The sequence below is a fragment of the Neofelis nebulosa genome, chromosome 1, assembly GCF_028018385.1.
Source record: "Neofelis nebulosa isolate mNeoNeb1 chromosome 1, mNeoNeb1.pri, whole genome shotgun sequence".
NCBI lineage: Eukaryota > Metazoa > Chordata > Mammalia > Carnivora > Felidae > Neofelis > Neofelis nebulosa.
This window is the reverse complement of record NC_080782.1, coordinates 47,014,118-47,038,289: the sequence shown is the minus strand read 5'-3', so window position 1 is coordinate 47,038,289 and position 24,172 is coordinate 47,014,118. Positions and strand designations below refer to the sequence as shown.

Sequence of the window (24,172 nt, the reverse complement as noted above, 5' to 3'; positions counted from 1 at the left end):
TCTCTCTCAATGTACATTATATAGAGAGTACATGTATTGAATATATATGTGCAATTTTTTCTTTTTTTTATAAAAGTGGAAACATTCTATGTCTTTTAACCTAAAATTTGTTTTAAAAAATTCTATATTATAAACCAATTCTCAGATTCCTATGTCTCTTCTCTGTTTTGCAAACTCTTTCTTGTTGTCCTCACTTCAAGACTTCACCAAGAATTGGGGCGCCTGGGTGGCTCAGTTGGTTAGGCGTCTGATTTTGGCTCAGGTCATGATTTCATGGTCCTTCAGTTCGAGCCCTGCGTCAGGCTCTGTGCTGACAGTTCAGAGCCTGGAGCCTGCTTTGGATTCTGTGTCTCCCTCTCTCTCTGCCCCTCCCCTGCTCACGTTCTGTCTGTCTGTCTCTCTCTCAAAAATAAACACTAAAAAAAAAAAAGAGTTAAACAAGAATCTTCGATCACTCTTATATATTAATAAAACAGAGTCTCAGGGAGGAAACATGATTTCCCCAGATCCTTCAAAAGCTCAATAATCGGACAAAAGCCCCATGACAAAAATATTCTGATTCTGGAGGGTCTTCCTTCTCCATGCCACATGAATCAGACCTTGGCCCTTAAAGTCACCCTCCTGAGGCACACAAGCAAGGGTTGGTGACAGAGAAAGTGTAGGTCCAAAGAGAGTCAATGAAGGAAGAAAATTCAGATCAGTCCCTAGTGTGCCAGATGACCTTGGGGTGACTTGTTTGCCCTTTCTGGGCTCCCTGTTTTCATGCATGGAGTCATACTGTATGAAGGTCTTTGGGGCTTTGGAAGCCCCTAAAGTGACTGCTCCTCCAAAGTGAACACAGGGACCATGTCCGAAGATCCTCACTGCAGCAGTTTGCGTTGGTGAAAAGTTGGAAGCAATGACACATCCCCCGGTATGGGATGGGTTACACGCCCTGGATTGTTCATTGGTTCATCTCTTCACTCATTCATGGAATAGTTATTAACTACTGCCAGGCCCTGTTTTAGACACGGGAAGCATCCGTGAACAAAACAGACCAAGTCTCTTCTTGCTGGAGCTCACCTGGAGGGCGGGTCCACCCAGTCATGAGCTGTATCCCAGTTAGGGGACATGAGATGGATCCGTATGTCCTAGCACAGATGGGTCTCCAGGCCATAGGGCTGAGTGGTGGAAGCAAAGTATCAAGACCAGGGTGAGCTGATTCCTTGTATACAAACCCCCACCCTCTATAGTATAGACAACTCTGCCCATCTTCTGTGGGTGAGCAGATATATATGAAAAGGTGCTAAGGGTGCTTTGGGGGGTGCATCCCCAAATGATGGCTTCTGGAAAGAGAAGTGAGGGTACCCTGGATTGAGGGTATCCAGGATTGAGGGTACCCTGTCTGGGTACTTTATCTGTATTTTTTTTTAACAAGGAAGATATACTCAAGTATTGTGTTAAATATATATATATACACACATATAATAAATATAAATAATACATATAATAAATATAAATAATATTATACATATATATAAATACATATATATGTATACATAATATATAATATATATAATTATATTACATATATACATATATAATTATATATATTTAAAGTTAAAATAAACTTAAGTTCAAAGAGAAGGAAAAGACAAAAAATATTTACAAGTTTCAGTTTCTCAGATTCCTTCAAAATCTAATATGCTCAGCCTTCAGAATCTACCTGAAGCTATAAAGCCTCTCGGTTCGGGGATCAGGGATTTAAAATTACACAAACCAGTGAATGGTACTGTCTGGATCCAAGGACAAGCTGGTGGCCGCCTCATCGAGGTGGAATCCAGCGTCCTGAGCCCCAGCTGGTTCCCTCGTAGTTACTTAGGATCCTGTCTCAGCATTGCTGGCAGGGAACACCTCCCCCGAGGATTATTTTACAAACGAGGGAACATAGGTCCAGAGGTGATTTCTTTTTCTTTTAAATTTATTGAATATATTTGACATACAGCATTGTGTAAGTTTTAGGGATACAAAACGTTAAGTGATTTTTTGTTTTGTTTTGTTTTGCCAAGGACTCAATTAATGCCCAGATTACAAAGCGGGAAGCAAGCATGTCCTGCCTCCAGATCGCAGGCCTGGTGTCCCAGGGGAGGGGGCAGGATGGGCTACCGGGGGACACCACCCTGCAGCCTCCCACTGGAAGCCCTAACGATGAGCCCTGGTGTCCAATACATGCTGAAAGGAAGCCTTGTCGACATGGAAGGAGATCAAGGCAGTCAGGGGGTGCCGAAACCTCCTGTCGGGTCCAGCGTCTCCGCAAAGATAGGGACACTTCGGACGCCGCCCCCACCCCCTCCTGGAGCTCTCTCCACTCAAATTCCGCGGGGCTTTAGAATCCCTAGACTGTCTCCCGCTCCCAGGAAACCCCAGGCTTCTGTGGAGCCAGGAGACTGGCCATCCATCATCCTTATCTCTTGACTCTGGCGGCCCCAGGTCCCTGGCCTGGATGGGCCCAGGGGGCCAGGGGGGGTAGGGGCGGGGGTGGGGCTGGGGGGGGGCTCTATAACAAGAAAAGCAGCTGTCCCCTGGGGGAACTTCAAAGTGCCTGGAGCTGAAATTTATGTGCAGAGTTGCTCACATTAGGGGTCACACGGCCATTCATCCCACAAATACTTCCTGAGCACCTACTATGTGCCAAGTGTTAGGCTTGGGGAATCTTGTGGGCCCAGAGATTTTGTTTGTTGGGTTGCTATGTCTCAGTGAGCTAGGTTTGATGAATGGATCAGTTCATTAATTCATTAAGCATTTATTAAGGACCCACTATGTGCTGAAGGCTTCTGGGGACCCACGGCTGTTGGAACAGTTAGATGAACATTCCCCCTTCTGTGGGCAGGGTTTGAGTCCCCTCATGTAGCGCTTCCGACCCTGGATTCAGGCAGACTTGGGCCAGTTACCAAACCTCGCTGGGTCTCAGCTTTCTTCGCTGTAAAACTGAGATAGTAATCACACCTATCCGTAGGGAGTGGGAGGAACAAAATGAAATAAGAAACTGTGGGTCAAAAGCCTAGCCCAAGCCTGGCAGATGGTCACTTTGTAACAAAACTGGCTGTTTTTATGGTTGCAGTTGAGGGATACAATCACTCATTTATTATGCGTGTGTTGAGCCGCTATATACTGGGCAGTTGCTGGCAGGGCATCAGGCATGTTGGCCTCGGAGGGTTTGCAAGAGCCTCTAGCTCTCCCTCAGGTCTCTCCTCGGCTGAGGCCTCAAGGTATTCAAGAGGGGGTTCTGCGTGCGGCCCAGGAGACCCACTGACTCTGCAGCTACTCAAATCCCTTTCTCCTTAGACTCTAGAGGCCTTCCTTCTGCGGAGCTGAGATCTGCCTTTCTGAGATTTTCCTCACTAACGTCCTAGGTCTGTCATCTGGGCCTTACCCAAACTCTCAGAACCTCAGTTTATTCATCTGCAAAATGGAGCTACTCATAGTTCCTATCCCATTGGGTTATTGTGAGGATAAAATGACATAAAGATTAGGGGGCCTGTGTGGCTCAGTGGGTTAAGCATCCAATGCTCATGGTTTTGGCTCAGGTTATGATCTCACGGTTTGTGAGACTGAGTTCCGAGTCGGGCTCTGTGCTGACAGCACGGGTCCTGCTTGGGATTCTCTCTCTCTCCTACTCTCTCTGCCCGCCCCTTGCTCATGAACACACACACACTCTCTCTCAAAATAAATAAATAAACTTTAAAAAAAATGAGATAAAATTGTAAAGCACTTGGCTCATGTCTATACAGTTAAGTCTTTAATAAGTGGTAGCCAATAACAATAAAAGAAAGACAGCCTTGGGAATCGATCAAACAGGAAGCAGGAGCAGCGGCAGGAGGAGGGGGAAGGAGTCAGAAAAGGTGTAAGGGCTATACTTTCTTGGGTGCCAAGCGGTTCTCAGTTCTCAGGGAACCTCACTGTGGCAAGGGAGAGCACACAAGCTTTCCAAGGATGCTTCGTAGCTACGGAATTCACATAAACATGAGCAGAAAGGCACTTGGAGCTCATGTAGGTTTCCACCCAGTGGGGGCGGCATTACGGCTTCCACTGCACAGATGAGCACAGGGAGGTGGCTCGGGGAAGATGGATAGGTTTCCCAAGGTCGTGGAGCTAGGGCGAGCTGGCCTTCACCAGAGCCTCGTCCTCCTCTTCCTCCTGCCAGAACTGCAGGGGGAGCTCCCCATGGACTGTGCTGTGGGTCGAACTGTGTGCCCCACCCCCCAAATTCCTACGTTGAAATCCTAACCCCCAGTATCTCAGAATGTGACTGCATTTGGAGACAGTGTCCTCACAGGAGTAAGGGAGTTAAAATGAGAGCATGAGGGTGGGCTCCCATCCAGGACTGGTGGCCTTATTACAAGGGGTAATTTGGACAGAGACACGCATGGAGGGAACGCGACGTGAACAGACAGGGAGAAGGCCTACAAGAGAGGCCTGGAATACACCTTTCCTGCACAACAAACACCCTGATTTTGGGTTTCCCAGCCCCCAGAACTGTGAGAGAATAAACTTCTGCTGTTGAAGCCACCCAGCATGCGGCACTTTGTCACGCCAGCCCTACGGGCAGAGTGTGGAGGTCCCCCCAGACCGCGTGTATGTGGTAAGGGCTGAAGAATTCCCCAAAGATGTCTGAACAGGCAGGGGCGAAGGTGTGAGCCGTCATCCCGCCCCTCTCCAGAACCTGGGATGTTGGACAGAGCTGTGAGGCCAGCAAGGCCGTGTCTGACCACAAGGCCAAGGCCTGGGGATTGATCTTCCTGCTTCTTGTGGCTGAGAACTGAAAATCCATTTTCCTGGTGACTTCCTCTGGAAATTGAGATCACTGCATCTGCTGCTGTCCTCTGAGAAGACCTACGAGGCTCACCCTGTTCTCCCTGGGACTGGGGGTTTGTCAAAGAATCTGGGAATTACTGAGCTGGCTGCATTTCTTTCCTCCTCTCCTGTGATCTTTTTTCTCATTTTCCCTTCCTTCTCCTGCTTCACTCCTCCTAGACTCTGCTCTGCAGTATCCTCTCCACATACCACCCCACGCCTGCTTCCTCCAAACCCCACTCCCCCCCAGGCTGCCCTCACCTGGTGGCACTCAGCAGGACAAGGGAGAGTCCAAAGCCCAAGGTTGCCTTGGAGACGAAGGCAGGAAAAGTCCACACTTGCAACTTTGGAGTTGAGAAGAAATTATCCAGAGCTGCTTTCTCCTCCCACCTTCCAGGGAGACTTGTTCTGGTCCCTGGCCTGGATACATTATTATATTTTGCTTTAATTGCATTAAAGCAAATGACTACGCCCCCTGTGGTTTGGATCAGGTCAAGGATCTGATAATCGATCCTGGCACAGTCTAGACAGGAGTCACTTTGAAGCTGTTTTTAGCAGGATGAGAACAAACAATTTTTCCAAAGTGGTCACATTAGGCAAACAGGCTGGTGGGTCATCTTTTTTGGAAGGGAGCATGTCCTGGCTCCAGGCTGCCTGCTCATGGACTCCCAGGCCCCTAGACCCCCTGGGAAGCAAAGGACTTAAGTAGAGATGTCATAGGCTTAGGCCTCCCACGATGTCAAACCCGGCCCAGGTGCCTGTCCCAAAAGCCAGTCCTGACTGCTGCCACTGGGCTCAGGCCTGAAAGGCAGCATAGAGCAGGGTGCTGTAGTGGGCCCAGGAGATGGAAGAAAGATAGAATCCACCCAGGACACTGCCAAAGGCCGACTCCTGTACTGCAAAACTATTCTCCTTCATCCAGAGGAAAGCCTCAGTGTGGTGCTAGCCTGTTCCCAACACCTCTCTAACGTTTGCTAATCTCCCCTTTTAACAAAGAGGGCAGGCCTAGCACTCTGCAGGGTGCTAAGATGGACCAAGATTTGAATGACTTTCTTGCATTTATTTCCTACAGTTTCTTACAAATAAGACCAGTTTTCACTTGAGGGGAAGTGAACCATTGTTCAAGCACAGTAAGGCAGAGACCCTGAAGGTAGGAGCTGAAAGGGGACTTTGGGAGGCAGTGCTGGGTCTTTCCCTCTCTTTCTCTCTCATACACACACACCTGATGCCAGTTCCTCACTCACCTGCTGTGTGACCTCTGGCAGACCCAGACCACTGTGCTCTCTGAGCCTCAGTTTCCCTGTGTAAGATGGAGTGGACAATGCTACCGCGAAGGTCACAGTGGGGATTTTCTGAGAGTGTATGTATGCAAAGCATCCAGATGGTACCTGGCATGGGGTCTGTGCTCTGCCTGCTGGCCTTGTTCCTTACAGGGGCCACAGTTCCCTTCGGCCATTCTCAGAGCCTTCGCTGGTCCCACAGTCAAAGCTGACTAAGCTCTGGGCTCTGTAGAAACAAAAGGAATCTGAAGCCTTCTGTCATGCTCTGGCTCGAGCTCCCTGGCCTTGGGCTTGTCTCATTCTCCCAGTAGCCTCAGTTTCCTCACTATCTTCAGAAGTTCTCATCAGATGATCCCTTGTAGCTCTGACATAACATTTTGAGCAGTCACCAGAGAGCGGCAGTTCCATGGTAGAAGGCTCTGTATTAGCACACATATCTCATGCTCCTCCGGGCCCACAGTCTTGGCCATGGCCCAGCAGCACTGGCCTCCCCTGGGAGCAGGTTAGAAATGCAGACTCTCAGGCCCAGCCCAGGACTCCTGAATCAGAATATGCATTTTAGCAAGCGCTTGAAAAGCTGTTTTATATACAGCCAGTCTGAAAGAAGAATATGAAAATGCTTTTATATCTTCAAATGTATTTGTATCTATGGTGAGGAATTTTTAAAAACAATGAACACGTTGGGGCGCCTGGGTGGCTCAGTCGGTTAAGCGGCCGACTTCAGCTCAGGTCATGATCTCGCGGTCCGTGAGTTCGAGCCCCGCGTCGGGCTCTGTGCTGACTGCTCAGAGCCTGGAGCCTGTTTCAGATTCTGTGTCTCCCTCTCTCTCTGACCCTCCCCCGTTCATGCTCTGTCTCTCTCTGTCTCAAAAATAAATAAATAAACATTAAAAAAAAAACAAAACAATGAACACGTAATTTTTTTTTTCAAAAACAATAAAGCCATTACGAAAAGGTTCAACTAACCCAGCTCAGTTTAGAGATGAAATGATTTATGTAAATCTGGCGAACAGCTTTTTCTGGGGAATTTTCTTTCTGTGTAAATTCGGGTTGCCCACTTTTCATAGGTTCTTTGGCCTCGTCCCCACGAGTGTCTCCCTTCTGCCTGATTCCTGGAGGGCTGTGCGTGCGTGTGTGTGTGTGTGTGACTGTGTTTCGCAGCTGATCCACTGAGCAGAGACTTCAGCAAAGTCAGCAAAACCAGGATGGAAATAAACTGAATTCCTGGGGGTTCCAAGATGAGCTGCAGGAGCACGGGAAGCCAGGCCTCAGATAAACTGAAGCAGTGTGCATGGTCTGTGGATTAGTCAGGCATCCCAGCCTTCCAGCTGGGCCCATCCCCTCCAGGGCTTCCTGCCTCTCCCTTGGGCCTCCGAGCCTCCAACTAGGCTGAGTCCTCTGCGTCTCCTCAGCTCTGTAAGGAAAGCCCCAAACACTGGGCCGTCCATTTCAAGGAATTTATCCCCCAAAAGTGAGCACAATGTAGGCAAAGATCTTTGTTTAAGGATATTTATCACATACTACTGATAAGAGTGAAAAGCCAGACAAAAAAAAAAAATCCAAGTGTCCAAGAATAGGAAGCTGAAGTCACTTCGTGATGTAGTTTGATAGGGCAGGCAGTGCCTGGGAGCAGGTCAGCACTTATGCTCCCGAGTCAGCAGGTCCGGGCTTGAGTGATATTTAAGGCAAGTTATTTAGCCTCCCAAGCCTCAGTTTCCTTTGCTGTAAAATGGAGATGATCAGCATACGATATTCATTTTCTTGTTTTGAGGATTAAATGCGAACATGCATGGAAAATATTTAACACTGAGGCTGCTGCATGGTAAGCGCTTGGTACATGTTGGTTTACTGTGTTCCCGTTCAGATACAAAAAAATGGTGCCAATGAAGATTAATGACATGGAAACACATATGTGGTATGGTGAAAGTTAAGAAAGGAGATTATGACTCAGCACAATCCCCTTATAAGCATATGTGTAGGTACTCACATTTAAAGTGATACAGGGGCACCTGGGTGGCTCGGTCGGTTAAGCACCCGACTCTTGATTTCAGCTCAGGTCCTGAACTTGGCGATTCTTGAGTTCGAGCCCTGTGTCGGACTCTGCGTGGACAGTGTGGAGCCTGCTTGGGATTCTCTCTCTCCCCCTCCCCCCTCAAAATAAATAAATGAACTTAAAAAAATAAAGTGATATGAACTAATAGCCACATAATGGAAATGTTGGAAAGAATGGCAAGTGGTTGGGCACCATGGAACCCTGTCTCATTTGTCAGGCTCACTCCCATCACCTCTGCCTGGGAATGACAGGGAAAATCAGGGTTGGACCCATCTGTGCTAAGGACCATAAAGACAAAACAAAAGTGGTGCAAACTGAGTGCTTCCTAGGAGCCGGGTATACTACTGGCAAATTTATTTTTCACAACCACCTATGAGGTAGATACTATTAATATTTCCATTTTATAGATGAGGAAACTGAGGCATAAAAAGGCTGAGTAATAATTAGCCCAAGGTCTCACAGCCAGAAAGTGGTTAAAGGATGGTTTCAAATCCAGATCTTAATCACTCTGATTAATCACCGTTATACCACCTCCTAGACATCTCATTTTACAAAGAAGGAAACTAAAGTCCAGAGAAGCAGAGCCTCTGGCCCAAGGCCACACAGCAAAGCAGGGGCAGAGCAAGAACTAGGACTAGGGCATCCTGGGGCCCAGGCTTTGAGGCTCCGTTGTGTCCCGGACTGTGGCCAGGGCACCTGGGCAGTTAGTGTTTGCCCTGCTCCACAGCCAGAGCTCTGGACGGTGGGGGGAATCCAGGTCCTTGGCAAGCAAAGGAGGCAAGCCATGAAACGCCTGTACCTTTGCCCTGGAGCACTAAGCCCCGCTTTAAATCCTGTGTAATTTAAGGCAAATGTAATCCATATGGCTCTGTTCATTTACACTTAAATCTTCAAAATATTGTGTTTTAAGAGCTGTTACTTACAAAGCCTTCAAAACCTGTTAAATAAGAGTCAGCTCCCCCATGCCTCCTTCCCACCCCCATCCCGACCCCAGGCCAGCCCCTCCCTGCACCCTCCGCTTCGCCTTTCTCAACTGGGCTCATACCCGCATATGGCCGGACTGCAAAGACACTCATTCAGACTTGGAAACCTGGATGTGGGCACAAGGAGGCCATCACCAGGGTTTCAGAGCAGCGTTATTTGTGGCCCCCCCGAGGTGGAAAACAATGGAAATGTCCATCCATGAGAGAATGGATGAATAAGTTGTGGCAAATTCATACAATGTAATGCCATACAGCAGTAAGAACTAATAAACAAGACCCACACATGTCAAAATGGATGAATCTTGCCCACATATTGTGGGGAGGGAAAACCACAATCAGTAAAAGAAAGTTATCTTATGTACTAAAAAGATCAAGTCCAGGGGCGCCTGGGTGGCTCAGTCGGTTAAGTGTCTGACTTCAGCTCAGGTCATGATCTCATGGTCTGTGGGTTCGAGCCCTGCGTCAGGCTCTGTGCTCACAGCTCAGAGCCTGGAGCCTGCTTCAGATTCTGTGTCTCCCTCTCTCTGCCCCTCCCCCACTCATGCTCTGTCTCTCTCCCTCTGTCTCAAAATAATAAATCAACATTAAAAATATTTTTTTTTAAGTTTGAGTCCATTTCAAAGACGGTGGGGGGGGGGCGAAGGAAACAATTTAATATTTGTCAGCTATGTAACACTTATTGAAAGCTTACTTGCCAGGCTCTGCAGGAGATGTTAATACTATTTTCATTTCATAGGTGAGACAACTGAGGCTGGAAACTTCCTCAAGGTCATGCAGCTTGTAAACCACAAGGTCAGAATACAGACTGTGGCTTTTTGCCTCCCAGCTCACAGGCCAGATCACATGATGTTGAGGCAGGCATTGTTATTTGATCTTTACCCACAATTCTTTGAGTTTGGTTTCATTATTGCCAATTTTATAGATGAGGAAACTGAGGCTCTGAGTCATCAAGTGACCTGTTAATGGTTGTTCAGGGAGTTAATCCACAGAAACCAGACCAGGGAGCCTCTTGATTCCTTGTCCAGTGCTCTTTCCATACCAGCCCTTGTCTGGAGATCTGGGGCCGGTGGGAGAATATGACCATTTTTACTGTTACCTTCCAATTTTTTGAAGCTGTATGCAATGTGGTTACTTCCAAGGAGAATGAAGGCCCCAAAACCACCTCGGCCAGGTTTGGGGCACAGAGTCGTATGTAAAGGGAGAACCTCGTGGACCTTGGGTCTTGAAGCCAACTCCACTTTCATTCATGACCTGCCTCCTGTCCCTGCAACAAACAGATGGCACACTTAAATTGGGTGTTTTGAGGAGAATGTAAGAAAGAGATTATCCATAAATTTATGGGCGGGGTGTTGGAAAAGCAACAGTCATAGTGCAAGACTCTGGGGCTGGCAGAGAAGCAGGCTGTTACCACCTAGGTCTGGGGGGCAAAGGGAGCTGCTTCGAGCTGCAGCCATTTGTAGAAGGTGCAGCCAAGCCAGCAAGGAGGGACTTGAGCAAATATGCCCAGCCTCACGCTCCTCCTTCCCTCAGACCCCCAGCCAATACTCCTTTCAGCCAAATCCAACGGGAAATAGAAGGCAACAAGACTTGACGCAGTTCATACAGGTCAGCCTCTCAGGGCACAGAGGACCATGGGGAGAGCCAGAAGCTGAATCCAGAGGGACCAACAGAAGATAGTCACACATTCCACAGTAAATATCGGCTTTCCTTCAGACCTGCACAGCCTGACCATTTCTTCCAAACTCCACAGGCCACCCCTGGTCCGAACCACTATCACCCCTTGGCTAGATTACTGCAGGAGATTCCTAGGTGGTCTTCCAGCTTCTATTGTCTGTTCTTAACAATCAGAGTGATTCTTATAAATTGAAAGTCACACCATGTCACTCCTGTGCTCAAAATCTTCAAAGAGCAAAGGCCAAAGTCTTTACATAACCTCACAAGTTCCTGTATAACCTGGCATTCCCCCCATGCCCCCTTGACCTATTTTTCCCACTCCTCACTCTGCTCCAGCCACTCTGACTTCACTCTTCTTTGATAGGTAGGGGGAGTTCCTGCTTTAGGGCCTTTGCCCATCCCTCTGCGTGGAATGTTCTTCCTCCTGTCTCCTTCACCTCTAATCAAGTCTAATCCTGCTCAGAGACCTACTCTGACCCTCCTTTGTAAGACTGCAAACTATTTCCCAACTATTTCCCCATCTCTCACTACTACTCCTGGTCCCCATCATCTGCCTCTAGTCTTCTTTTCCCCAATCACTCAGCATCTTTGACCAGGCCCTATAAACTACCTATTTGTTATGTTTATTATCTGTCTCTCCCCACTAGAACATAGGCTCCATGAGCATGTATCTCCAGAACTTGGAAAATAGTAGGTATTCAATACGTAACCATTGGATGTTGTTGAATGATTACGATGAGGTTGAGGCAAGATCAGGCTTGGGATTTTCCAGTTAGAAAATGGGAGACGATGGGTAGAGACAGTGAGAAGATTAGTGGATCCTATATGAGGGGAAGTGGAAAAAAATGTCAACATGGAATTATCTGTTATATACCCATTAAAAGTTGTGTGTTACCAACAGATATCAAGGGCCTGAACATCAAGGGCCTTTGACTTAGCAGTTCCACTTTCAAGAATTTGTACTAAAGAACATATCCTAGATTTGGGGTAAAAATTTAGTCACAATGAAATTCTTCGCAGTGTTGTTTATAAGAGTGAAAAACTGAAACCAAAGTAGGTGTCTCGCCCTTCCCCCTAATTGTGGAATGTTTATCTAAACTATGTTACAGCCATCAGATGGAATACTATGCAAACATTAAATGTATTCCTTGACTTGAAAATATGTTTCTGATAATTGCTCAGTGGAAAAACACATTACAAAACAGCATTACTGTCTAATCGTGTTTAAGTAAAATATATTTTATTGTCAACAGTCTGAAAAGCTATAATCTAAAATATTAATGGCACTTAGTCTTTGGATGACCGCTATATGTGTATTTTATTTCCTTTTGTCTCTATTTTCTAACTTTGCTTCAAGGAATTTGGACTATTTATTTTTTAAACTACATTTATACTTTTTATTTATTTTTTTAATTTTTTTTAATGTTTGTTCATTTTTTTTTTTTCAACGTTTTTTATTTATTTTTGGGACAGAGAGAGACAGAGCATGAACGGGGGAGGGGCAGAAAGAGAGGGAGACACAGAATCGGAAACAGGCTCCAGGCTCCGAGCCATCAGCCCAGAGCCTGACGCGGGGCTCGAACTCACGGACCGCGAGATCGTGACCTGGCTGAAGTCGGACGCTTAACCGACTGCGCCACCCAGGCGCCCCTGTTTGTTCATTTTTGAGAAACAGGGAGAATGTAAGCAGGGGAGGGTCAGAGAGAGAGACAGAGGATTCCAAGCTGGCTCTGTGCTGACAGAAGAGAGCCGGATGTGGGGCTTGAACTCACGGACTGCGAGATCATGACCTGAGCTAAAGTCCAATGCTTCACCGACTGAGCCACCCAGGCACCCCATTTATACTTTTTAAACAGCACGTATTTATGAGTTCTTGGACAAATAACTTGACTTCTCTGGGCCTCAGTTTCCTCATTTTTAAAAATAGAAATAAAAACAGCTTTGGGGAGGTAGGTGGGGGGATGGGTTAAACGGGTGATGGGTATTAAGGAGGATACTTGTTGTGATGAGCACTGGGTGTTATATATAAGTGATGAATCACTAAATTATACTCTGAATTATACCTGAAACTAATGTTACCCTATAGGTTAACTGGAATTTAAATAAGAACTTGAAATAAACAAACAAAAACAGAAATAAAAACGGCTTCAAATCCTTCCTGTTTCACAAGAGTGGTTCTTAGATGTGTACTGGAGGAACTGGCCAAAACTCTAAGAGAAGATGAAGAATTAAGAGAAGTAGGATTGAAAGGGAAAAGATAAAACTATCACCATTTGTAGTGACTATGTATTTTTAAAAAGTTTTTTAGCGTTTATTTTTGAGAGACAGGGTGTGAGTGGGGGAGGGGCAGAGAGCGAGGGAGACACAGAGGGAGAGGGAGGCACAGGCTGCAAGCGCCCTTGCAGTGACTATGTTTATTGACTTAGAAAAATCAATTCCACCTACAAAAATTAACATCTCCCCATGCCAGCAATAGTCAACTAGAAAATACAGTTTAAAAATATAATGCCAGTCATAAGTGGTAACAAAGACGACAGTCGCTGGGAAGTGATTAAGAATGAAGCCAACATATTGTCTCCTTTCAGTATTTCTATTCAACATCGAAGTGTTTATTTTAGTCACTGCAATGATAAAAGAAAAATTAATGAAAGGAATACAGCTTGGAAAAGAATTAAAATTGTCTTTTTTCACAGATTATACGATTGTGTGTGGAAAAACTTAAGAAATCTACAATAGAAACTACTAAACTCAGGACACAAGGTCAATATTTTAAAAAAATCAATTTTTAGGGGTGCCCAGGGGTGTCAGTCAGTCCATTAAGTGTCTGACTTCAGCTCAGGGCATGATCTCCCGGTTCATGAATTCCAGTCCCGTATGGGGCTCTGTGCTGACAGTTCAGAGCCTGGAGCCTGCTTGGGATCCTGTGTCTCCCTTTCTTTCTGTGCCCCTCCCCCAATTGTGCTCTTTCTCTGTCTCTCAAAAATGAATAAACATTGAAAAAAATTTTTAATCAATTTTTATCTCTATGGTAGCTTGAACAGTTTAAAAATTAAATAAAAATAATATAATTACAATAACTCTAAAATCCATAAAATTCTTAGAAATAATTTTGTTAAAAGATGTATAATACTTCTATACCAAAAGCTACAAAATATTGATAAAATACATTAAAAAGACCTAAACAAATGGAACTCTATGCTATGTTCATAGATTAGAAGATTCAATACTGTTGAGATATTAATTCTTTCCAAATTTATGTATAGATTCAACATAATCTCATTCAAAAGTACTGCAAAATATTAAAGATCTAATATGTGAGAACTGAAACCATAAAACTCTTAAGAAAACATAGGCAGTTATCTATATGCCATTGGCCTTAGCAACGTTTTTTAGATCTGTCTCTACAGGCAAGGGAAACAAAAGCAAAAATAAACTACTGGGATCACATCAAAATAAAAGGCTTCTGCACAGTGAAGGAAACCATTAACAAAATGAAAAAGCAATCTACTGAATAGGAGAAGGTATTCGCAAATGATGTATCTGATAAGGGGTTAATATTAAAAATATATAAAGAACTTACATGACTCAACACCAAAAGCCTCAAAATGATCCTATTAAAATGGGAAGAAGACGTAAATAGACATTTTTCTAAAGAAGACATACAGATGGCCAACACATGAAAAGATGCTTAACATCACTAGTCATCAGGGAAATGCAAATCAAAACCACAGTGAAATATCACCTCACATGTGTCAGAATGGCTAGTTTCAAAAAGACAAGAAATAACAAGTGTTGGCAAGGACGTAGAGAAAGGAGAAGACTTGTGAATTATTGTTGGGAATGTAAATTGGTGCAACCACTGTGGAAAAATAGTATGGAGGTTCCTCAAAAAGTTAAAAATAGAAATACCATACAATCCAGTAATTCCAGTACTGACTATTTACCCAAAGAAAATGTAAACACTAATTTGAAAGATACATGCACCCTTATGTTTATTGCAGCATTATTTACAACAGCCAAGATACAGGAGTAACCCAAGTATCCACTGATTGAATAATAGATAAAGAAGCTGTGGGGGTGCCTCGGTGGCTCAGTCAGTTAAATGTCTGACTCTTGATCTCAGCTCAGTTCATGATCTCATGGTTTGTTAGTTTGAGCCCGGCATTGGGCTCTGCACTGACAGTGTGAAGGCTGCTTGGGATTCTCTCTCTCTCCTTCTCTTTCTCTGCCCCTCCCTCCACCCCCAAAATAAATAAGTAGGCTTTAAAAAAAAAAACTGTGGTGTGTGTGTGTGTGTGTGTGTATTCTCTATATATAGAATGGAAGATTACTCAGACATAAAAAAAAAAAAAAAAAGAATGAGATCTTGCTGTCTGCAACAACAGGGATGGACCCAGAGGGTATTAAATGCTAAGTGAAACAAGTCAGACAAAGACAAATACCATATGATTTTACTTATATTTGGAATCTAAAAAAAACAAAACAAACAAGCAGAAACAGACCTATAAATATAGAGAACAAACTGGTGGTTGCCAAAGCAGAGGGAATAGAAGGGTGGGCAACACGGATGAAGGGGAGTGAGAGGTTCAGGCTTCCAGTGATGGAATAAATAGGTCACGGGGATGAAAGTTACAATGTAGGGAATATGGCTCATGGTATTGCAATAGCATTGTATGGTGACAGGTGGTAGCTACATTTGTGGTGAGCATAGCATAACCTGTAAAATAGTCAAATCACTACGTTGTACACCTGAAACTAATGTAACATTGTGTGTCAACTTTACTTCAATTAAAAAAATTGTTTAAAAAATTATAGCAAGAGTTTCTTGAAGTACAATTTAATTTTTAAATTTATATGGAAATGTAAACAACCTTAAATATTCAAATCAATCTTCAAAAAAGGAACAAAGTTGAAAGACTTATCCTACCTGATTTCAAGACTCACTATAAAGCTGCAATAATCAAGGCCATGTGGTAGTGGCCTAAGATGAGATATATACATCAATAAAATAAAATAGTGTTCGGAAATAAACTGACACAAATATACGGTCAGTTGATTTTCAGCAAAAGTTCCACAGCAATTCAATGGGGGAAAGAAACCACTTTTCAATGAATTGTGTTAGAACAACTAGATGTATGTGTGAAAAGAAAATGGATCTGAATCCCTACCTCATACTATACTCCAAAATCAAGTCCAGAAGAATCAAGGATCTAAATGCAAAAGCTAAAATCATAAACCATCCAGAAGCAAACAGGAGAAAATTTTCAACCTTGGGGTAGACAAATATTTCTTGGGGAGATCTCAATAGGTTATGCGTGTGTTGGGGCAGAGACTATGTGGGAACTCTGTAAATTTCCACTCAACTTTGCTATGCACCAAAAACTGCTCTTAAAAGAATAGTCTGTTAAAAATTTGATAAGTTAGACTTCATCAAAAATGAACTTCTGATCATCAAAAGACATCATTTAATGATGAAAAGATAAGGCATAGATAAGAGAAAAAATATATATGCATACACACACACACACACACACACACACATCAAAGGAATTGCATCCAGAATATATAGGAACTCTTAACAACTCAACAATGAAAAGAACAACCCAATTTAATACAAAAAGACAAAAGAGTTGTATAGATACGCTACAAGGGATATAGAAATGGTCAATAAGCCCATGAAAAGGTGCTCGACATCATAAGATATAGGGAAAAGCAAATTAAAGCCAATCTGAAATACTCACTATATACCAGAATGGCTAAAATTAAAAACACAGACAACATCAAGCGTTGGTGAGGATGTGGATCTTACATTTCTGGTTGGACTGTAAAATGGTAAAACCACTTTGGAAAATTCTTTGGCAGTTTCTTTTGAAGGTAAAATACATCTACCCTATAACCTAGCAATTATTTTCCTAGGAATGAAATGAAAATATGCATTATATATGTGTATAAATTTGTGTGAATATTTACAGCAGTTTTATTCCAATAGCCAAAAGATGGAGAAGCCTTAATGTCCATAATTAGGCAAATGGATAAACAACTTCTTACAATGGTATGCTATCCAGCAATAAAAAAGAGCAAGTTACTGATACATGCAATGGTATAAGTGAGTCTGAAAAACGCTCTGAGTGAAGGAGGCAGCCATAAAAGTACATCTGTGATCCTATTTATTAGATGAAGCTTTAGTACAGGAGAAACTAATCTGTGGTGATGAAAATTAGGAAGGCATTTGCCTTTTGTAGGAGACTGACTTGAGTGATGGAAATGTTTTACATCTTTACTGTGGTAGTGTTACATCAGTGAATAATATACTTGTCCAAACTCACCCAACTTAAACTCGGTGCATTTTCGTGCACACGTCATAACTCGAAACAAAAATTCTGTAAAGCTAAAAAACACTCCACATAAGGTAAAAGGGTCTGGATCTATCAAAATTAAAGATTTTTAAAATGGAGAATAATGTAGATATAGTAAAGGGATGACAGATGAAGGAAGGTAATTTGCACTGTCCAAAACTAACAAGAATAAAAGCGAACTCTTGACAATGAACCAGAAAATAGCCTTAGGAGAAAATTAGCCAAGGATAGGAGTTAGTAGTTTACAGTTCTCAAATTGGGCATACGCATATATATTATCTGGCCATTCTATTCCTAGCTATAGATTCCAGTGAAGTCCATAAATAACATATTCTATTATATTCAGGATAGTATTATGTGTGAGATGAGTTGATAGCAATCTGCAATCAACTGGATGGTGAGAAGTTGTATTAACTCAACCCTCTGCACCTGAGGTCACATACACACAAACATGTTTATTGAGGACATACTATATTCCAGTCAGGATTGTGTGTTACATAAATTAACTCATTTAGTCTTCACAAGAAGGAGGAATTGTCATCACTCCCCATTAACGGAGAAATTAAGGCACAGAGCCATCAGGTATCATTCTGAATGTCACAAAGCTAGTCACCTGCAGAACCAAGATCCCAACCCTGCAAGCCTGAAGTCCACACCATCAACTGTTTGCTATGCTTCCTCTGTATGAATGCAGGGGAAGAAACTCAGAACCTTGAGGCCCAAGACTTAGGGCCGTCCACCATGGAATATGAACAGTCCTGTAAAAATGGTTAACCCAAAGCAAGGAGGGTCTGTGCCTTCAGCCCAAATAAACATACTGCCAGCATTTCCTCAAATTCAACAGTGGAAGGGAGAGAGCCAGGTGGGAGCCCATGTGGTTTTGATAGAGTGGCCATTCAAGCGGAGCTTTAAATATTATAGTGGCACTGTTTGCGCAGTTAAATTTAAGGATCTGTCAGTTTATGATGAATTTTTATTTTTAAGGGTTTCAAGTAAGCTGTAAACATTCACTCTGGACTGAAATTCTCCCCATTTAACACCTAAGAGGGCCACGGAGAGAGAGCAGAGTGGGGGGAGCTGGAGGTGAGCACGGAGGGTGCTAAGAGGCTGGGCACTGGTGTCGGGGGAGACCTTCCCACCTGTATCTCCAGGAAGGAATTTGAGGGGCCGGTACCCTATTGTGCAGGGAGGCCAACTGCTTCCCCAAAGGAAGCAAGGCCATTCTCTTCGCAACCCAATTGAGTTTCTCCTTCCCCACTTATTGTCATTAAACTTCCGCAGGGAATTTATTGGTACCTGGAAAGTCAAAAGAATCTAGTTCAGCCACGGCTTAACGAAGGCACTCAAATAATACTGCTGTCTCCTGGCCTGGTTCTGCAACGTGGGGTGCTCCCTTCTCAGACATGCTTTACCTCCATAGTAGCAAGACAACAAAAGAGATTATCACATGTCCTTCACAGCCTTACACCTACTGAAAAGAGAAGGCAGGAGTCTCTCCCATCTGGACTCTGATTGGCTGGAGTTGGGCCACATGCGCATCCCTGGACCAATCACCGGTGGGAGGCATAAGGGGAGGGCTGAGCCGCTGAGTCTTTCGAGTCAAGCGTGGAATTTGGGCCAAAACGCTTGGGCTGAGGGTGGTAGAGGAGTGGTGCCCTGCAGGACACTGGGGGTACCGGGGCCGGGTTTGGGGGTGAGGCTGCTGGGTAGGAAAAAACCCCAGCTGTCTACTGCAATCATCACTACCATTTTACAGAGGAGAAAGCAGAGGCTGAAATGTTACCGCTTTGAGTGAGGTGATCCAATGTTGGACGGGACTGTAATCCAAGTCTCCCTTACCACAGAGCCCGCAGGATTTCGGCAAGACCTAATTGCCTCTCAATCCAGAGGGAGAAGGAGATTCCTTAACCCAGGCTGCTAGCTACCTTCCCTCTTGAGCTTTGGGTCACCTTCCTGCCCTGAGCTCAAAAGGCAGCAGCCAAGAGGAGGAAGAGGCTTGAGACGACGTCACGTGGGGAATTCCTGAAGGCACTGGGGTGGCTTGGAGAAGACTTGGAGTTGAGAGGCGCCCCCAACATCCGGGCACCTTCCTGGGAGCAGCCCATGCAGCTGCCAACGCCAGAGCGGGGGCTGGTGGGTACAAACCACAAGGAGGTAGATACAAGAGAAACCCATAGACACTGAGGGCTGTTTCAGGGTGCAGGGGGATAGGAGAAGGGGCCTGGAAGAAGGAAGAGGAAGGAGGGAGGAAGGAAGGAGAGGGGTGGAGTGGGAGGGGCAAGCAGGGGCCCACCGGATGTCCTGAACTTGCCCAGATGATTCCCAGGGCATCTTGTGCGTTGGTCATAAGGTCAACTCTGTGACGTGGGATTCTCAGACGGTGACTTAGCTAAGTCAGCAGCAAAACCCAGACAGAAATTGTCATCTCCTAATCCTCCCTCCCCGAGCCAGGAGACACCTCCTAAATTCCAGCCCAAATGGTTTCTATGGAGCCCTAGTGACAAGAAAGTACGGCGGTGAGACCTCAGCCTTCGCCTCCGTCAGAGTGGGTTTGAATCCTTCCCTGACACTCCCCAGCTGTGTAATAGGGAACAGGACACTTCTCGTCTCTGAGCCTCTACCTCATCTGAAAACGAGAAGGATTCCCACCTCCCAGGGCTGTGTGAGAACCTAGTGAGCTAATGCGTGCCAAGTGCCCGGATGGAGTGAGAGCCCAGCACACCTGGAGTAACTGTGCATCTGGAACCCCCTCGGGGTCCTCCCCACTTCGGGCCCTTGCACAGCGCCCCCCACTGACTCAGAAATAGGTTCCAGGTGCCACAGACAGGAAGCGGAGGGGCCCCCACCCCAGGCCTCCTCTAGCCTGCCTCCTGGTGCCCACCGACACACAGGTCTCTTTCACCTCCAACTGCAAGAACCGGGCAGCTGATTTAGGAGTGTGCTCAGGGCCCAGAATGTAAACCGTTTCTCACCAGGAATGTGTAAACAACCCATAAAGCAAAGGATTTGGGGCCTAGTCACGTGGCCTGGCTGCCCATAAAACCAAAGCATTGATGTCTGCTCTCCAGCAAGTTTCTAAGCCAGGGGAATGATGGAGGGGCTGCGTCCTGGGAACCTGTAATCTCCCACCATACATCTGAGGTGGCATGTTTGAAGTCCTAGGATGAGTTATTTATATTATTTTTGTGCTGCGTACTGAAAGGGCATTAGCCCAAACTGCTGGCAATGGGGCTTACAGCAACCTGGCCACTTAAAAATATAGGGGGGGGGGGAAAGGTATCCCTCTGGCAAGTCAATCATGAGCCTGAGTTTCTCTGGGCAGCCATATAATCAAAGCCAGATCGTCTAGTTTAGACTTCCCCACGCCCAGCTGTTCAAGGACCACCTTCTCAATTTCTGCCATATCCTGGTACCACCTGATCTATTATTTATTTAATGGCATTTACTTTAAATCAGTACTTTTTTTTTTTTTTTTTTTTTTTTTTTTTACTTAGCTTCAATCCAGACAATATCCATGAAATCAGGTATTTGGTATCTTAGTTTAATTCTTTTCTACATTAAAATATATTCACAAGGTAAAACAACAAATGTTCACTTTGTGTTATATAAAATTATCTAGCTTACCACTAGTGTACCACAATTTGGGAACCACTGACCTGGTGGAACATGTTTATTATACAAATTGGGAAGTTGAGGCCCATAGAGGAAGGGTCTTACCGAAGGTCACGCAGCCATTTAGGGGCTGGACTGGGAGCTACCTATTTAATGAGCATTTACTCTGCACTCAGCCCTTGGCTAAGCCCATTATTCAGATTTCCCGATTCACGTAACAATGAGGTGGTGTCTGTCACTGTCCCGATTTTGCAGATGAGGGAGCTGAAGCCGAGGTTAAGTGGCTTGTCCAAGCCACATAGCTAGTCAGTTGCTCGACCAGCATTTTAAGTCAGGTCAGCCTGACTTCAAAGTCTGGCTCTTAATCATCCAGGGGAAAGAGGGAGGGGAGAAAGGAAGGAAGGAATGGAATATTTATTAAGTGCTAGCAACCTTTACATCTATTGCTGTCTCCTACTCTACTCACCTATTCACTGTCCTCCTCCCATAAAATACTCCTCAGGACCTGAAGTCGCCACAAAGAGCAGTGTCTCACCCCCAAGGCTTTGGGCACAAGGATAGATGTTTAAATTCCAAGGCCCCAGTGTGAGTTTGCAAAAGCATGCTCTCTACCACTCAGACCCTTAGCGGAGGCCTTGACCCAGCTGTGGCTGTGAGTATCTCTGGATCAGGCAGACCTGAGATCAAATTCCAGCTCTTCTCCCTAATTAAGTAAGCTGGGGAAGCCACTCAACCCCTCCAAGCCTCAGCACCCTGTGTATTCACTGGGAATAACATAAATGCCTACCCCATGGGATTTTAGTGAATGGTAAAGCACACTGCCTGTGAAGTGTTTTGCATAGTGCCTGGCCCATGGCACTCAGTGTTATTTAAAAAAAAAAAAAAAAAAAGGGATCATACATGCATGTAATGAAGAATGGCCCACATCTCCTCCAAGACCCCAAGAGCAGATCATAGCCATCTCATGGACCACACTAAGGGTGGCTGGAAGATGCCAAACAAAGCACTGGGGGAAAGAGAATGGGCCAAGGAGCAGAAAAGGCAGGTCCTGCACCTGGCCCCACACTACTAAGAAGCCCGAGGGCTTGTGCCAGCCACAGAGCCTTACCAAGGCTGTTTTCTCAACTGCCCAGTCCCCACTGGGGAATCACACCTGAGAGTCAAGTTTAAGTGACCATCTTTGTATTCATGGAATTGAATCCTTGGCTTTTCAGGGCACAAGTTGCTGTCCAAGGTCATCGAGACCAATCCCTAATTTTACAAATTTGGGAACTCTTCATGCATGTGCACGGACACAGAGTCCTATATATATGTGAGGGACAGCACCCAAGTGTTTGGGGTTCTGATCTTACCTCTGCCATGACCATAGAAATTTCTGGGCTTACTTACCTCAGTTTTTTTCTCAGTTGTGAAATGGGCATAGGCAAAAGCTTCTTCTTAAAGAACGGCTTTGAGGGTTATATGGATGAGATCTGTAAAGCACTTTGTACAGTGCCGGATGTCTGGTAAAGGCTTAATACACTGGCTCCTATTCCTTGTTTCTCAGAAACATATTTTCATGGTCTGATTTAGGAAATAAAGATACTGGGAAATGCTTGCTGGGTTCTTAAATAGAGGAAAGTATGGATTTCTCCAAGAACTTGGGGGGTCAAATGAATACTAGCTGCAAGACTGCTTACGCTTCCCTTATTCAACACCGTGTTTGGAATCCTAAGGGCAGGGGAACCACGTAGCTCTAGGGAAATAACACTGAAGACACTGCCCCTGCCCTCAAGCTGCTCAAACCTCCCAGCTGGACAGGAAGATGCCTGGCCAAAAGCACACAGTTTGCGTTGTTGAGAAAGCTCTGTTAATGGGGGCACTAGGAAAACATGAATAATTCCAACCAGCAGGATCCAGTAAGCAGGAAGGCAGCTTTTGAGTTGATCCATTAAGAATGGGAAGAATTTCCTTCCAAAATAAAAGGGAAGATTAAAAAAGAAATATGCCAAAAAAAAAAAAATCTGCCCTCTTCTACATTTCCAACCTCCTCTTCTTCAAAAGCCACTTCCTCCCAAAAGCCTTCTAGGAGCACTCTTTAATATAAGTGGGATTCTCCGTCTTTTGGAATCCCATAACCCACTATCTGCTCAGTTCATTTGGCTTGATCACCACTATTTGGTATTTATGGATTTCTGGGGCTCTTTTCCTCACCTGGATTTTTTTTCTGTTAAAGAAAACTCTCTGAGGGACTTTCTTACACACAGTGGGCACTCAGTAACTGAACTGACAGGTGCAGTTCTAATGCCCAAATCAGGGCATGGAGACAAGAGGCTATGTCGTGGGCCCCTGGGATCTGAATTCCCTGCCTTCAGGTGCCTCTGACCTTGGAGAGGACTCTCCTCTGGAGAGCCACTTCACCTCTACTGTAACAGCAAAGATATGTGAGCCTCCTTTTCCATCCAGCCCTGGACCTTCTCCAACAACCCCACCTCGCCCTGATGCCCAGAACATCCCAGACTTTAGCCTCCACTGGGTAACGCATAGAGCATGTGGTCTGTGGGGTCATGGTGACACCCCACCAGGCAGGCTCTGGCCTTTAGGTGGCTGGCTCCTGGGGGACTCTTACTGGGTGAAGCAGTGACGGGCATACACTTCACTGGACATTTCATATATGACTTTATATCATCCTCATAATGCTGATAAATAGGGGGTATCATTTTACCCAGTTTATAGATGAGGAAACAGGAATTTAAGCTCACCATTCCCCATCTAGACCATTTGATCTGCAGTGCTTTTCAAACCCATTCTTTCCCCTCCATGCCCACTGCCACCACGCTGGCCTGAGCTCCCATCGCCTCTTGCCTGGAAAGATGCCACAGGCTCCCAGCTGGTCTCCCTGCCGCCTCTGTGACCCCTGCAGGTCTGTCCTACTGCTGACTTTTTGTTTTACAAGCCTGTTAACTTCTTTATGCATTTGCCCATAACACATGCATATGTATATACATATAGTTTACATAAACACCTTGAAGTGATCAGAAATAGACTTCATCCAGCATCAGCACAGAACCCGACATGGGGCTCAAACTCACAAACTGTGACATCATGAGCTGAACTTAAGAGTCAGTGGAATATTCAACCACCCAGGTGCCCCTCGAGTTATTTTTTTTCAAGCTCTATTTTTTGCCTAATGACTTTTAGTATCTTTTGCCATACTAAATAAAGATTGCAAATCTATATGAATACACACACATGAAAAAAAATAGCTTCCTGGGGCACCTGGGTGGCTCAGTCAGTTGAGCTACTGACTTCAGCTCAGGTCATGATCTCACGGTTTGTGAGTTCGAGCCCCGCGTTGGGCTCTGTGCTGACAGCTCAGAGCCTGGAGCCTGCTTCTGATTC

At 45.0% G+C, this 24,172-nt stretch overlaps 1 long non-coding RNA gene across 1 annotated transcript in view; it reads right to left on the bottom strand.

Annotated features, from left to right (window-relative positions):
- Positions 1-19,645, bottom strand: part of LOC131506932 (uncharacterized) — a 32,272-nt gene extending 12,627 nt beyond the window's left edge. The window contains exons 1-2 of the long non-coding RNA XR_009259232.1: positions 18,963-19,645; positions 10,246-10,413 (exon numbers count right to left, since the gene is read on the bottom strand). This is a non-coding gene — a long non-coding RNA (uncharacterized LOC131506932). The remainder of the gene's footprint in view (positions 1-10,245; positions 10,414-18,962) is intronic.
- Between the last annotated feature and the right edge of the window lie 4,527 nt (positions 19,646-24,172).